The sequence below is a fragment of the Panthera tigris genome, chromosome B4, assembly GCF_018350195.1.
Source record: "Panthera tigris isolate Pti1 chromosome B4, P.tigris_Pti1_mat1.1, whole genome shotgun sequence".
NCBI classification, from domain to species: domain Eukaryota; kingdom Metazoa; phylum Chordata; class Mammalia; order Carnivora; family Felidae; genus Panthera; species Panthera tigris.
In genome coordinates, this window is record NC_056666.1 from 42352492 (window position 1) to 42369077 (window position 16586).

At 40.2% G+C, this 16586-nt stretch overlaps 1 pseudogene; it reads right to left on the reverse strand.

Moving 5' to 3' along the window:
* LOC102952183 lies at positions 1-995 on the reverse strand (annotated as a pseudogene).
* Positions 996-16586: the final 15591 nt, after the last annotated feature.

Below are 16586 nucleotides of genomic sequence, written 5' to 3' on the forward strand. Positions count from 1 at the left end.
TTAAGCCCCCATGTCTTCAAATTCATCCACATTAAACTTAGGAAAGCCCCATTTCTTGGAAATGTGGATCTTCTGGCGGCCTGGAGACTTGAACTTAGCCCTTTCTAGGACCTCAATCACATGCTTCTTGTTCTGCAACTTGGTACAGATGGACACGATGACTTGGCCAGTGTGGACCCTGGCCACCGTGCCCTGGGGCTGCCCAAAAGCACCCAACATACCCGTCTGGAGTTTGTCAGCCCCAACGCAGGAAACATCGTATTGATGGGGATGATGGAGAAGAGCGGAGTCAAACGTGGATGTGTTGGCTTTTCACCATGTACCTGTTGGCACAAATAAGGGCAGCCTCCAGGGCTGCAGAGGAGAGCTTCTCGTATTCATCTGACCCCATGCGGCCTTACAGTGGGAACTCATCCACTTTTGTCTTCTTCCACTTCCGGTCAAAGATTTGGATTTTGGCATCGGGCGCCTCTGCAGAAAGGGGACTTTAAACACGACTTGTTCTTTTTTTTTTTTTTTTTTAATGTTTATTTATTTTTGAGACAGAGAGAGACAGAGCATGAGCAGGGGAGGGGCAGAGAGAGGGAGACACAGAATCTGAAGCAGGCTCCAGGATCTGAGCTGTCAGCACAGAGCCTGATGCGGGGCTCGAACTCACGAACTGTGAGATCATGACCTGAGCCGAAGTCGGAGGCTTAACCAACTGAGCCACCCAGGCGCCCCTAAACACGACTTGTTCTTACAATATCAGTAACACTGGGCGGAGCAGTGGCCCATAGCAACTTCAGAGGTGGGCTGAAAAAAAAGAGAGAAAGTGGTACTTGTTGATAAAATCGCATTATTTTTTTTTTTAATGTTTATTTTTGAGAGAGAGAGAGACAGACTGGGAGTGGGGGAGGGAAGAGAGAGGGAGGCACAGAATCTGAAGCAGGATCCAGGCTCTGAGCTGTCAGCACAGAGCCCGACGAGGGGCTTGAACTCACGGACCTCGACATGATGATCCGAGCCGGAAGTCAGACATTCAACCGACTGGGCCACCCAGGCGCCTTGATAAAATCACACTATTTCCCAGCAATTCAGATTGCTCATTTATGGTGTAGGGTGATGATCAAGTGAGGTAATACATTAAAAATTGTCTACATACATCTACATAAATAATACATAAAAATTCTATATACAAGCTAGTCTAATACTTTGAAAAATGTTGATGTTGTTCTTAAGTTTTTCCACTCATGACGTGCTGCCAATAGGTAACAGAAAAGACAAGCGTCCTAAATATTCAGCATCTAAGGAACAAAAAAAGACAAAATTATTAATTCTATAGTGCGATCAATAAACGTTTAATGGCCATAGTTATATATTTGATAATATGACTCCATTGCAAATGCAGTCATTGCAATATGCATTTTTGTGTGTTGAGCAGAATAACAAATAGGACAAGGACAATCAATGATTCTCTGTGTCACTGGCTGGAACGTGAAAAGTTTTATTTATTTTTTTTTTTAAGTTTATTTATGTTGAGAGAGAGAACTAGAGAGCACGAGCAGGGGAGGGGCAGAGATGGGGGGAGGAGGCAGGAGGAGGGGAGAGAAATCCCAAGCAGGCTCCACGTTGTTAGCATGGAGCCCGACTCAGGGCAGGATCTCAGGAAACCTGAGATCATGACCTGAGCTGAAACCGAGAATTAGATGCTTAACCAACTAAGCCACCCAGGCACTCTCCCCTCCTCCGCTTTTTTTTTTTTTAACATGTATTCTTACTTTATTAAATCTTACTAGTATTCTTTAATGAAAAACACACAAATGAGTAGGCTACATTGAAGAAATCTTATTTTTTATTTTATTTTTTTAAATTTATTTTTGAGACAGAGAGAGACAGAGCATGAATGGGGGAGGGGCAGAGAGAGAGGGAGACACAGAATCGGAAGCAGGCTCCAGGCTCTGAGCCATCAGCCCAGAGCCCCACGCGGGGCTCGAACTCACGGACCGTGAGATCGTGACCTGAGCCGAAGTCGGACGCTTAACCGACTGAGCCACCCAGGCGCCCCAAGAAATCTTATTTTTATAACAGGGATAAGAAGCCTTTAAGATGCTTCCAGGTATTATCTTCAGTAATGCTTCTTATCTTTATTCTGGGACTCCAGGTCATATTCAGCCCCTACAGCTACCACAAATGCAGCAAATCCCTATTTGAATCCTTGTAATAATGCACCAGCAAAGGAAACATTGTTTGCAAAGCCACTCATGTATCTCCAAGTTTCATTGCGGCCCAATGGCTCCCTTAGCCCTTGTTCTGCCAGCTTGTTTTGGACCGTTTCTAATGGTGTCCCTTTTATCTTCCATTATTTATAATCTGGAAGTTCTAGTTTACTATGATCATGTCCTTGGGCCATATCTGACGGCAATCTGACCTCTCACGACATCCAGTATTCAACCCTGTAGTCGGAACCAAGTGGGAATGGTGGAACATGAAAAGTTTATGGGAAATCCAATAACTATGGAAACACAATCTGTCTCTAAAAGTCAATAAATTCCTTTTTTTTACTTCCTTACAACCAAGTATTCTACATATAACACATTCTTACCTCTTAGGTCTCTTCTTATGTTTCCTCTTGTACATCACTTTATTGTATTTCTTCCTCCTTTTATGAAACCACTGCTTTATCTGCAAAAAAATAAGGTGGGGAGGTGATGAATCAAGGAATAAGGTATTGGCTTGTCTGGGTAAAAATACTCCACAGGTGACTCCGTCAAGGAAGAAATATGTTGTCATACCTGTTTTACTGTCATATTAAATTCAAATGCAAGTGATCGGCTATCTCCCGTTGTGGGGCATTTGTTTAACTTAAATGTTGCCCAGAGAGTGTCCATGAGGGGCTTACTGACTAATCTTTCCTGGGGATGTTGTTCTTCATTTTCTTCTTCCATTTCTTGTTCTTCTTCCAGTTTCTCTTCTAGTTCCTCCTTTTTTTCTTCCCCTTCTCTTTCTTTCCATTTTTTCTTTCCCTTTCATTCATCATCACTATGGTTCCTATTTGATTGTTCTGGGTTTTGATCGCAAAGCACATCTGGTTCTTTCTGTATAGCAAAATCTGTGAAATAAAATCAAACTGCAGCTAAATTTGACTTTTAGATCATAGTCAACATTCTTCAGTGTGAGACTATATATTTGATTTTCATAAAATATGAGTGTTGTACATTGTTGGAAAAAAGAGAGAAAAGAAAAAGTCAAGTTATGAAAATCAGTGAAGATTTTCATAAAAATATCATTTTAAAAATGATTTACTTTTGGCGGTGCCTGGGTGGCTCAGTTGGTTAAGTGTCCGACTTTGGCTCATATCATGATCTCAGGGTCCATGAGTTCGAGCCCTGCGTCGGGCTCTGTGCTGGCAGCTCAGAGCCTGGAGCCTGCTTCAGATTCTGTGTGTGTCTCTCTCTCTGTCCCTCCCCCACTCATGCCCTCTCTTTCAAAAATGAATAAACATTAAAAAAATTTTTTAATAATAATCCTTTTGGATTTAAATGTACACTGAGTACGGAGAGGGGCTATGTATTGAAATTAACAATCCCTTTGTTATGTTAAAAAATAAGTTATCTTGATATAAATAAGTTACGAATGACCTTATTTAAAGAACTATTCAGGTTTTTTTTTTTTCCTCTTATGAGAGTTTTGGTAAAATATACAATCTTTAGAAATTTGTTCATTATGTTTTGGTTTTCCTAGGATTGTTATTATTATTATTTTTAAAAAAATTTTTAATGTTTATTTATTCTTGACAGAGAGAGAGTGAGACAGAGCACAAGCAAGGGAGGGGCAGAGAGAGGGGGAGGAGACACAGAATTTGAAGCAGGCTCCAGGCTCTGAGCTGTCAGCAGAGAACCAGATGCGGGGCTCAAACTCACGAACCATGAGATCATGACCTGAGCCGAAGCTGGACGCTTAACCGACTGAGCCACACAGGTGCCCCCCTAGGATTGTTATTATTGATAATGATTATGATTATGATTATTTTAAGTAAGCTCTACACTCAATGTGGGGCTTGAACTCCCAACCCTGTGATCAAGAATTGTATTTTCTGGGGGTGCCTGGGTGGCATAGTAGGTTAAGTGTTCGACTATTGATTTTGACTCAGGTCATGATCTCATGGTTCATGAGTTCGAGCCCCGGATTGGGCTCTGCACTGGTAGGATGGAGCTTGCTTGGGGTTCTCTCTCTCTACTCTCTCTCTGCCCCCCCCCTTACGCATTCTCTTTCTCACTCTCTCTCTCAGATAAATAGGTAAACTTAAAAAAATAACAAAGACACATAAGAAAAAGAACATAATTAGAAACACAATAGAAAGCAATAGTAATTAAGACAGTAAAGTATTATTGTACAGATGGACCAATTAACTCCTGGAACTGAAAGGGAGTCTAGAAACAGATCCATGGATATAATCAAAAGTTGATATATGATAGAGGAGAACTATAGGTCAGTAATAAGCTATTTAATAAATACTGCTAGAAAAGATTGATAAAATTAATATTAAAAATTGTAACTGCTGGGGCACCTGGGTGGCTCAGTCAGTTCAGCATCCAACTTCGGCTCAGGTCATGATCTCGCGGTTCGTGAGTTCGAGCCCCATATCGGGCTCTGTGCTGACAGCTCAGAGCCTCCAGCCTTGTTCGGATTCTGTATCGCCCTCTCTCTGCCCCTCCCCTGCTCGCCCTCTATCTTTCCCTCCCTCAAAATAAATAAACATTAAAAAAAATTATAAGAAACTGCTATTCACCAAAGATCTTAGAAATAACATGGAAAGCCATAAATCTAGGGAAATTTTTTGTAACAGATAACTGACAAATTATTGGTATCTACAATGTACTAAGAATTCCCATTAATTAATAAGTAAAAGAAAAGCAATCCAACAGAAAAAAAAAAGTAGAGTGGGGGCAAGAGTCAGAATAGCTCTAAATGGCCACTATTTTAGAAAGAATTTTAACCTCAATAATAGTCAAGATGAAGATAAGAATGAAATGTCATTTTGTACCCACATGAGAGGCAGAAATGAAGAAATCTAATAATACCAAGTGTTAGTGGTGGATTGACAAAACTTAAAAAAATTTTTTTTAATGTTTAGTCATTTTTGAGAGAGAGAGAAACAGAGCAAGCAGGGGAGGGGCAGAGAGAAAGGGAGACACAGAATCGGAAGCAGGTTCCAGGCTCTGAGCTGTCAGCACAGAGCCTGAGGGAGGGCTTGAACTCACGAACCGCAAGATCATGACCTGAACCAAAGTCGGTGCTTAACCAACTGAGCCACCAGGTGCTCCCGAAAACTTTTTTTTAAAGGAACATTTGTATATTTTGGGTGAAAGTGTATAAATCCGAGTTGCTTAGAAAACAATTTAACACATTTTTAGAAAAGTATACATTCTCAGGGCACCTGAGTGGCTCAGTCAGTTGACTGTCTAACTTTGGCTCAGGTCATGATCTCGCAGTTGGGGAGTTCAAGCCCCACATAGGGCTCTGTGCTGACAGCTCAGAGCCTGGAGCATGTTTCAGATTCTGTGTCTCCCTCTCTCTCTGCCCCTCCCCCGCTTGTGCTCTGTCTCTGTCTCTCAAAAATGAATAAATGTAAAAAAAAAAAAATTAAAAAAAATAATGTAATAACATTAACTTAAAAAACAGAAGTGGAAAAAAAATTAAAAAAAAAAAAACAGAAGTGGAAATAATCCAGTGTCCATTGTCAGAATGAAGTTAATGAATTAAAGCTACATCCAACTAATTTTAGAAACATAATTTTGAGTAAAACAACAAGTCAAAAGTACATAGTAATTAATATTTTTTTAAAGCTCAAAAAACACGTAATATTATTGAAGGGTGCATAAATATGTGATAAAAATTATAAAACTAAGGCAATAATATAATTCAGGAAGATGGTTGGAAAAACAGCATAGGATAGAGGAGATATACATATAAGTAGATGAAATGTAGGGGTAATGCTATACTTATATTGGTAAATGTTATATTACTATATTATTTAATACATAGTATATATTAATATACAGTTTTATAAAATATATTGTTTTTTGTTGGTTGGTCCTTTCGTGTTCATGTCATTAATTTCCTTATAAATTAAGTATATATCAAATATGTTTTTGCATATTTCAAGCATTACATATTTTTTAATGTTTTATTTATTTTTGAGAGAGAGAGAGAGAGAAAGAGAGAGCAAGTAGGGGAGGGACAGGGAAAGAGGGAGACAGAGGATCCAAAGCAGGCTCCCGGCAGGGAGCCTGATGTGGAGCTCGAACTCACAAACCACAAGATCACGACCTAAACCAAAGCTGGACGCTCAACTAACTGAGCCACCCAGGTGCCCCTTAGCCTCCTTTTTTATACGGTAATAGTTAAAAACCTAAATCAATCATTAATCATAGGCTCATCCCTTTTACTTTCGTTGGATTTAAGTTCTTCCTAAAACTATGTGAGAAAAACATATATTCAAATGACATCTCTTATACCCTGTTGGTGAGAGTCCAAACCAGTAAAAATCTTTTTGAAAGGAATTTGGAAGTACCTGACAAGGTGTAAAATGTACAGACTTTGATCCAGCAAATTCAAGAAATACTTGCTCCTTAGCATAAAATTGTATGTAAAAAGATGTTTATTGTAACATCCTTATGGTAAAAGGATTGTTTATTATAGGTAATGTTATTTTTTTTAATGATTTTAAAATTTTTGAGTAATCTTTCCATCCAAAGTAGGGCTCACACTCACAATCCCAAGATCAAGAGTCACATTCTCCACTGACTGAGCCAGCTGGGTGCCCCAGTAATGTAATTTATTTTATTTTATTTTATTTTATTTTTAATTTTTTCTTTTTTAACATTTATTTATTTTTGAGACAGAGAGAGACAGAGCATGAACGGGGGAGGGGCAGAGAGAGAGGGAGACACAGAATCGGAAGCAGGCTCCAGGCTCTGAGCCATCAACCCAGAGCCCGACGCGGGGCTCCCACTCACGGACCGCAAGATCGTGACCTGAGCTGAAGTCGGACGCTCAACCGACTGAGCCACCCAAGCGCCCCATGTAATTTTTTTTAAACTAATGTTCATCAATGGACGAATGCTGAAGTTTTTTTTTTGTTTGTTTATTTATTTATTTTGAGAGAAAGAAAGAGAGAGGGAGCACAAACAGAGGAGGGACAGAGAGAGAGGGAGAAAGAGACAATCCCAAGCAGGCTCCGCACTGTCAGTGCACAGCCCGGTACAGGGCTCAAACCCACGAACCGCGAGATCACGACCTGAGCTGAAATCAAGAGTCTGATGTTTAACCGACTGAGCCATCCTGGCGCCCCAGTAATGACTTTCTATGATTTGCTTATAGGCACAAGAATGATTAAGAATGGAATAAATGATAAGGAACGATTTGCTTATTATTTGATTTCTACTTAATTTGTACTTACTCCAACTTGGTGATTTTGTGAAGTTGTCACCAGCTTCCAGCCCTCGCTGATGTAGGCTCATGATTGTTTTGTTTGTCTCCTAGATGCTCTGCTTGATGTTTAGAGATAAAACAATTCTCAGCCCCAGACAATTTTATCTAAGAGAAGTCCTGAAAGAGATAAAAAAGTGTATTGTTGTAGGAACACACTCAAAAGCTCTTATAAATAAATGACTGCATTTGCTATTTTTCAGAATGTTTCTAAAAAAATTTTTTTTTAAATGTTTATTTATTCTTGAGAGAGAGACATAGAGCATGAGGTGGGGAGGGGCAGAGGGAGAGAGACACACAATCGGAAGCAGACTCCAGGCACTGAGCCATCAGCACAGAGCCCAACGCGGGGCTCCAACTCATGAACGGCGAGATCTTGACCTGAGCCAAAGTTGGACGCTTAGCCAGCGGAGCCACCCAGGTGCCCCCAGCATGTTTTTAATTTGAAAAAAAAAAAAATCATTAAACTTACGGAGTTCACAACTTGAACCTCATTGCTCTGTTTTTGTTCAAAATACAGAAAACAAAAAAGAATTATTAGAGAATAAAAATATGTCCAATAGCATGCTTGCTACGAAAATAAACCAATAAATAAAATACAGAGAATTTTTTTTATGCCTAAAATTTGAGTGACCACTAGTACGGGATTGGTTGCAATGACTCCTAATTTCAATATATCTGAAAGCGTTGTTTTCCCACGTTTTGATCTCTCAAGCAAACGTAAAATGTTATCTTCTGATAATTCACAAGAGACAGTAAATATCTCCTTGAAGATTTTGGGCGCCATTATAATTTAGCAAACTAAACTTTTATTATTTTTCTCCCAGCAGCCTCTGACACCTGTTTCAACATTTGCGTTTCCCATTCCCCAGGCCTCCCAGTTTCCAAACAACCCTGTATCCATCCTGGAGGGCACTGTTCAAACCCAGACCTTATTTTGCTTTAGTTTTTGCAATTAATGATCTTGTGACTGTGGGCAATTTACTATCCCTCTCTGTGTTTAGTCTCCTTGGCTGAAAATCGGCCCCATACGATTGTTGTGAGGTCCAAGAGTGCTAAAAACAGGACCAATGCTCAGAATTCAATAAACTCTTGCTTTTATTGTTGAAAGCAATAGATCTTTACAGGTCTCTGGTGCTTGGGTGATACTGATACGGTGTGTGTAACTTGGTGGTACCTGCCATTGCCAAGTGCCCTGGATCATTCCTGCTCTTGGCATCTTCTGTTTCTGGTATCGTAGGCTACCTTTTGCCCTTTTGCTTCCCAAACACCGGCTTTCATATATAGAAACTTAACCACTTTAGTTAGAAAAAGAAATGTGCAGGGGTGCCTGAGTGGCTCAGTCAGTTGACTGTGTGACTCATGGTTTCGGCTCAGGCCATGATTTCACGGATCGTGGGTTTGAGCCCCGCATTGGGCTCCGTGCTCACAGTGCAGAGCCTGCCTGGGATTCTTTCTCTCACTCCATCTTTGCCCCTTGGTCTCTCTCTCTCTCTCTGTCTCTCAAAATAAGTAAATAAACTTAAAAATAAAAAATAAATAAAGGGCACTATCTCTAAAAAAAATGTGCAAAGAAAATTTAGGAATAGGGTTATAACGCTAGCAAAATAGAATCATTAATGAGAAAAACTACATCTAGAGAGAAGGTTCAAGTTTAGGGATAAGACGTATGTCATTTACCAAGCCGCAAAAAAATAGATTTTCTGGGGACTCATTTAATAATTTTCCTTCTTATTAAATTTTACATGCTGAAATTTCTCCTAGGGTGCCTGGTTGGCTCAGCCCAAAGAGCATGTGACTCTTGATCTCTGGGTTGTGAGTTTAAGCCTCACATTGGGTATAGAGATTACTAAAAAAAAAAATAAACTTAAAAAAATTTCTCTTATTGTGAGATTTTTTCATTTATGCAAGTCTTTTTAAAACAATTTTTTTGATGTTTATTTATTTTCGAGAGAGACAGAGCATGAGCTGGGGGGGAGGGCAGAGAGAGAGGGAGACACAGGATCTGAAGCAGGCTCCAGGCTCTGAGCCCTCAGCACAGAGCCCAATATGGGGCTCAAACTCATAGACTGAGATCATGACCGGAGCCACAGTCGGATGCTTAGCCGACTGAGCCACCCAGGTGCCCCTCGTTTATGCAATGATCTTACTGGTCCACATACTTTTTTTCAACTGAGTATTTGTAGATAACTCTTACATATAAGGAAGCAATGAATCCAGATTCCCTAGGCTCTATGCCAGATCTACTGGATCACATGATCTTATAAAGTCTTATCTAGATGAACACTCTTATTTTTTTTAATGCCCTCTTTATTTTTTTTAAGTAAACTCTGTCCCCAATGTGGGGCCCACACTCACGACCCCAAGATCAAGTGTCGTACGCTGTACTGACTCAGCCAGCCAGATACCCTGTGAAGTCCTTTTTAAACAAAATTTTGATTGTATGGCCACCATTTAAAAAAATCAAGAGATTTGGGGTGCCCGGCTGGCTCAGTTGGTAGAGTATGTGACTCTTGATCTTGAGGTTGTGAGTTCAAGCCCCGTGCTGGGTATAGTGATTACTTAAAAATAAAATCTTTAAACAACAACAACAACAAGAGATTCAACATCAAAATTTAAATTTCTAGATTAAAAAAAATCTGAAATCAGTGGTCCTAAATTTTCATGTCATCAACAATTGGCTGTATCTTGTCCTCTTTAGATGGATTCTGCTTTCTCTAATTAACTGGAGTCCACACCACCTGCTTAATTTCACCTGCCAACCACTGGCAGGCAGAAAAAAAAGAAAAAAATAACACATACACTCATTCTCCATTTCTGACTCAGAAGATCATATATTTTTATATAATAAAACCGCTCTTCCCATTTAACTGTTCAGCTCTGCTGTGGTCAAACTTACACTCTGTTATTACTAAAACCCATAACTATTTTGATTTTTTAAAGCAGGCTCCATGCTTAAGGTGGCACTTGAACTCATGATCCTGAGATCGAGAGTCACATGTTTTACTGACTGAGCCAGCCAAGAGCACCTAAAATCCACAACTATTCGAAAAATTTTGCTTTTCACTGAGGATCTCTGGCTACAAATGGCTGCAATAGGGAATACCACTGTCAGGCTAGTAGAATCTTGGAGATTTATGTTTGGTTTTGTTTTCCAAAATCAAGGTTTATCTAAGGGGGGATGGAACAAAGAAAACAAAAACAGAGGACTTGAGAACAGGCAAGGGGGCGCGGATCAGATGTTGGAGAACAGAGAGCGCCACTGAAAGAATGCAAGCACAAGATCCTAGCTTTTATCCACAGTTCTATCCTAGTCCCCGACAGATGATAGATAGATGGATGATAGATCGGTAGACAGATGATAGATAGATGATAGATCAATACATCTATAGATAGATCGATAAATTGATAGATGATAGATCGCTAGATGATAGATCGCTAGAGCAATAGATCAATAGATCAATTGATAGATGATAGATAGATAGGAGCAGTCCAAACTTGCACTACTGGTAAGATTTGTAGTTAGGATTTAAACTCTGATCTGCCAAGCTAAAAAAAAAACACACACACAACCAAAACACTTCATGTATTATACTATGGAATATCATGCACCAATGAAAAAGTATTAAGTAGATCAATAAAAACTAACATGGGGGCGCCTGGGTGGCGCAGTCGGTTAAGCGTCCGACTTCAGCCAGGTCACGATCTCGCGGTCCGTGAGTTCGAGCCCCGCGTCAGGCTCTGGGCTGATGGCTCGGAGCCTGGAGCCTGTTTCCGATTCTGTGTCTCCCTCTCTCTCTGCCCCTCCCCCGTTCATGCTCTGTCTCTCTCTGTCCCAAAAATAAATAAAAAACGTTGAAAAAAAAATTAAAAAAAAAAAAAAAGACTAACATGGAAAGATGTTCCAGGTATATTTGAAATAAAAGAACCACTTCAAATGAACACATAAAGTAGAACAGATTTCTTGGAGAGAAAAACAAATCTTATACATTGCACATAACCAAAGGGCTTCACCAGGGAAATACCAACTTTTAAATAATAATTGAATACTTGCAAACTCGTCCCCAAAAAACCGAAGAGAAAGGAACACTTCCCAACTCATTCTATGAGGCCAGTATTAATTACCCTGTGTTATCAGTCGGGGTTTAGCCAGAGAAACAGAACCAGGAGGGGATCTATATCAAGAAACTTATTATAAGGAGTTGACTCACATGATGGTGGGAACTGTCCAGGTAAGTCTGAAATCCTTTGGGCAGTTGTCAGAACAGCCGTCAGAAGCTGCTGTCCACAGGCAGAATTTGTTCTCTTCAGGGAAGCTTCAGCTGTACTCTTAAAGCCTTAACTGATGGGGGCCCTTGGGTGGTTCAGTCGGTTGAGCAACCGACTCTTGATTTGGGCTCGGGTAGTGATCTCTCAGTTCGTGAGATTGAGCCCTGTGTCAGGATTCTCTCTCTCCTTCTCTTTCGGCTCCCCTTCCTCTCTAGGTAAACACTAAAAAAATAAAAACAAAAACAAAAAAACCCAAAAAACAAAAGCCACACACCTTAATTGATTGGATTAGGCTGAATTAGGTGTACTCAGGCCTAAGGTTATGGTAGGATAATCTTCCCTACTTTAAGTCAACTGATGAGAGATTTTAACTGCATCTAAAAGATACCTTAAAAATACCAGCAATCCCTACATTAGTGTTTGATTGGGTAACCGGGGTTTGTAGCCTAGGCATGTTGCACAGAAAACTGACCATCACACCTTTATGCCAAAACCAGACAGGGATATCAAGAAAAGAAAACGATTGACTAACAAACTTTATGAATAGCAGATGCAAAAATCTTCAACAAAATACTGGCGATTCAAAGCCGGCAATGTATAAAAAGGATTATACACTGTGACCAAGTAGGATTTATGGCAGAAATGTGAGGTTGGTTCCATATTGCGAAAATCCATCAGTGTAATGCCTCAGTAGAATAGAGGGAAAAAACCATATGAACATCTCAATAGAGGCAGGAAAAACTTTCTCTAAAAGTTAAACGTACAGTCACCAGATGACCCAGCAATTTTTCTCTTAGGTACTATACGCAAGAGATATGAAAACATATGCCCACACAAAAATTTGTTATGTGAATGTTCATAGCAACAATGCTTATAATAGCCAACGAGTAGAAATAATTGAAATGTCCACCAACTGGTGAATAAGTGAAATATAGTGTATCCATACAATGGAATATTATCTAGCCACAATTGAAGGATAAACTATTAATTCATGCTCAGGGTGAATGGATCTTGAAAATATGCTGAAAGAAGCCAGACAAAAAAGGTCATATACTATACGATTCTATGTATATGAAATATCAAGTACAGGCAAATCTACAGAGGCAGAAAATAGATTAGTGGTTGTCAGGAACTAAAGTAGGGCAGAATGGGAAATGTCTGATAATAGGCTTTTTAAAAAAATTTTGTTTAATTTTAATTTTTTATTTTTTTAATATATGAAATTTATTGTCAAATTGGTTTCCATACAACACCCAGTGCTCGTCCCAAAAGATGCCCTCTTCAATACCCATCATCTCCCCTCCCCTCCCTTTTTTTTTTAAATTTAGTTTATTTACTTTGAGAGAGACAGAGACAGCATGAGTAGGGGAAGGGCAGAGAGAGAAGGAGGCAGAAAATCCCAAGCAGGCTTCACACTGTCAGTGCAAAGCCCGACATCGGGCTCAAACTCCCGATCTGTGAGATCATGACCTGAGCCAAAACCAAGAGTCGGATGCTGAACCGACTGAGCCACCCGGGTGCCTCTAACAGGCTTCTTTTTAAGGTGATAAAAATGTTCTGGGATTAAATAGTGGTGATGGTTGTACAACATCGTGAATGTACTAAGAAACCACTGAATTTTACACTTTAAAAGAATGAATTCTATGGTTTGTAAGTCATATCTCAATTTTTAAAAGCACTCACATAGGATTTTAGACCATACTATAGCTAAATGGCTTAGATGCTTAAAAAAATAACTGAAATTGAAATTCAATGTACTAACTCTTTTAAAACTTGCAACTTCAAATTTGTGGGATTCACATCAGTAGTTACATCATTTTCCCCATCACTTCCACCCACAATATAAACATGCTGTAATTATTATCAGGTTAGAAAAACAAAAACACACATCCCTCTAATGCTTCTGTCCCATTTCTGTATTTTCTCTTTAATTTTTTTAAATATTTTTTTTAAATTTTTTTAACGTTTATTTATTTTTGAGACAGAGAGAGACAGAGCATGAACAGGGGGAGGGTCAGAGAGAGGGAGACACAGAATCCGAAACAGGCTCCAGGCTCTGAGCTATCAGCACAGAGCCCGACACGGGGCTCGAACTCACAGACTGCGAGATCATGACCTGAGCCGAAGTCGGCCGCTTAACCGACTGAGCCACCCAGGCGCCCCGAATGTTTATTTTTGAGAGAGAGAGAGGGAGAGAGGCAGAGTGTGAGCGGGGGAGGGGAAAGAGAGAGGGAGACAAAGAATCTGAAGCAGGCTCCAGGCTCTGAGCTGTCAGCACAGAGCCCGACACAGGGCTCAAACCCATGAACCCTGAGATCATGACCTGAGCTTAACTGACTGAGCCACCCAGGCGCCCCTATAGCAAAACTCTTTTTTTTTTTTTTAATTTTTTTTAACATTTTATTTATTTTTGAGACAGGGAGAGACAGAGCATGAACAGGGGAGGGTCAGAGAGAGGGAGACACAGAATCCGAAACGGGCTCCAGGCTCTGAGCAGTCAGCACAGAGCCCGAGGCGGAGCTCGAACTCACGGACTGCGAGATCGTGACCTGAGCCGAAGTCGGCCGCTTAACCGACTGAGCCACCCAGGCGCCCCGCAAAACTCTTTTAAAAAGTTCTCTATGTTTGCTGTTTGCATGCTGGTGATTTTTTTCCTCCTCTTTCTCTCTTGAATTTACTCCAATCAGGCTTTCCCATCCAACCTCCACAGATATTCCTCTTGTCAAAGTCATGAGTTAATAATGCTAACATTGCCAAAATCTAATGATCCATTCCCAATCCCCATCTTACTTGAAGTATCAGGAGCTTTTGAAGTATCAGGAGTCTTCCCTACTTTGAAAAAGCTTTCTTCTCATAGTTTCCAGGACACCATCGTTTCCTGAGTTTCCTTCTATATCCACGGCTGCTCCTTCAAAGTTTTCTTTGTTCCTTCTCTTTCCTCCCACCTCTCCCCAGCCTTGGTCCTGTCGAATCACTCAAGATTAAATCCCTCAATCTCTTCTCTCCTATATATATACCGAGGGTCCTAGCCTCGGTAATCCAATCTCAAGGATTATCCACCCAAATGCTAATCACTGCCAGATTATCTCTAGGCTCATATACCCAACTCTTAATTCAGTATTTCTGCCTGGATGTCTACTAGGTAGCTTAAGTCAAACCTAAAATTCCCAGACTCGGGGTGCCTGGGTGGCTCAGTCGGTTAAGCATCCGACTCTTGGTTTCTGCTCAGATCATGATCTCACAATTTGTGAGTTCGAGGCCCAGGTCAGGCTCTGTACTGGCAGTGTAGATCCTGCCTGGGATTCTCTCTCCCTCCTGGAGCCCCTCCCTCGAGTATGCTTGTGCTCGTGTTCTCTCTCGGTCTCAAAATAAAAGTAAAACATACATTTTTTTAAAAAGTAAAATATAAATTAGACAATACCATTTCATTACTCAAAACTTGACAATGCCTTTCTATTTCTTTCAGAGTAAAAGCCGAAGACTTTATAACGGCTTATAAAATCCTATAAGATTTGATCTCTTGCTACCTTTTAGATTTCTAGTAACCCTTCCCTTCACTCTCTTTGCTCCATTCCCTTTGGTTGCTTTTTAGTAAACAAGCCAAGCACAGTCCCAGTTTAGCCTCCAAATGTGCTATTTCCTCTGCCTAGAAAGGTATTTCTCCAGAAAAAAAGCACAACTTATTCTCCTCCCTTCAGTTTACCCTCCAAGTGCATTTACTGGGGAGGCGGTGACCAGACACGAGATTTGAGTCAGTATTTGATAAGTGGAAACTACTGGGGAGTTTTAATCTGAGTTGTGATCAAGTAAAATTTAAATTGGGAAATTGATTACAGATGTTCCAAACTGGAGACCTGTCAGAAGGCTTTTCCAACTCAGGCCAAGGATTTTGTGCTAAATAGTTAAGATTACCGAATGCCATTGAAGGGTTGTAAATGATGAAAGAAACTACAGAGTAAAGAATAAGTTTGGAATAAGGACTATTAGAGACTATTCCCTAGTAGTAGAGATTACAGTGATAATGGTGACCAGAACTAAGGTAGGTGTCATCTGTATCTTGGACGTCAATAGGCCATTAGAAGGAACAGCCAGTGATAAAGGAGGCAAAGTATTTAAACAAGTTAAAGAAAGAATGAAGGGGTGCCTGGGTGGCTCAGTCGGTTAAGCGTCCAACTTCGGCTCAAGTCACAATCTCACAGTTCTTGGGTTCAAGCCCCGCGCTGGTCTCTGTGCTGACAGCTCGATCCTGGAGCCTGCTTCAGATTCTGTGTCTCCCTTTCTCTCTGCCCCTCCCCTGCTCACACTGTCTCTGTCTTTCTCTCTCAGAAATAAATAAACATTAAAAAAAAAAAGAAGAAAGCATGCATTTCCAATAGGTATATGAAAAATGTTCGATTTAATCAAGATGCAAAGAAACTAAATCTTAAACAATGAGATTTATGCATATAGATGTGAAAAATATTATTTGCAGTATGATGCAAGTTTTGTTGAAATTTTGTGAATATAAATATTTATTCAGCACTAGCCCCGTAGATGGCAAATATGTGTATGAGCAATCTAGAATATGTGCCAAAATGTTAAAGTAGTTTCGTTTTGTTTTTTTCTGGAAGATGAGAATGGAAATGATTCTTTTAATATTTTTATTGTTTTGCTTGTTTCTATTTATTAAAATTTCTGTGGGGCGCCTGGGTGGCTCACTCAGTTAGGGTTGTGACTCTTGATTTTGTTTTAGGTCATGATCTCACAGTTCGTGAGTTGGAGCCTTGCATCAGGCTCTGCAGTGACAGTGTGGTGCCTACTTGGGATTCTCTCTGTCTCTTTCCCTCTGCCCCTCCCCTGCTCAC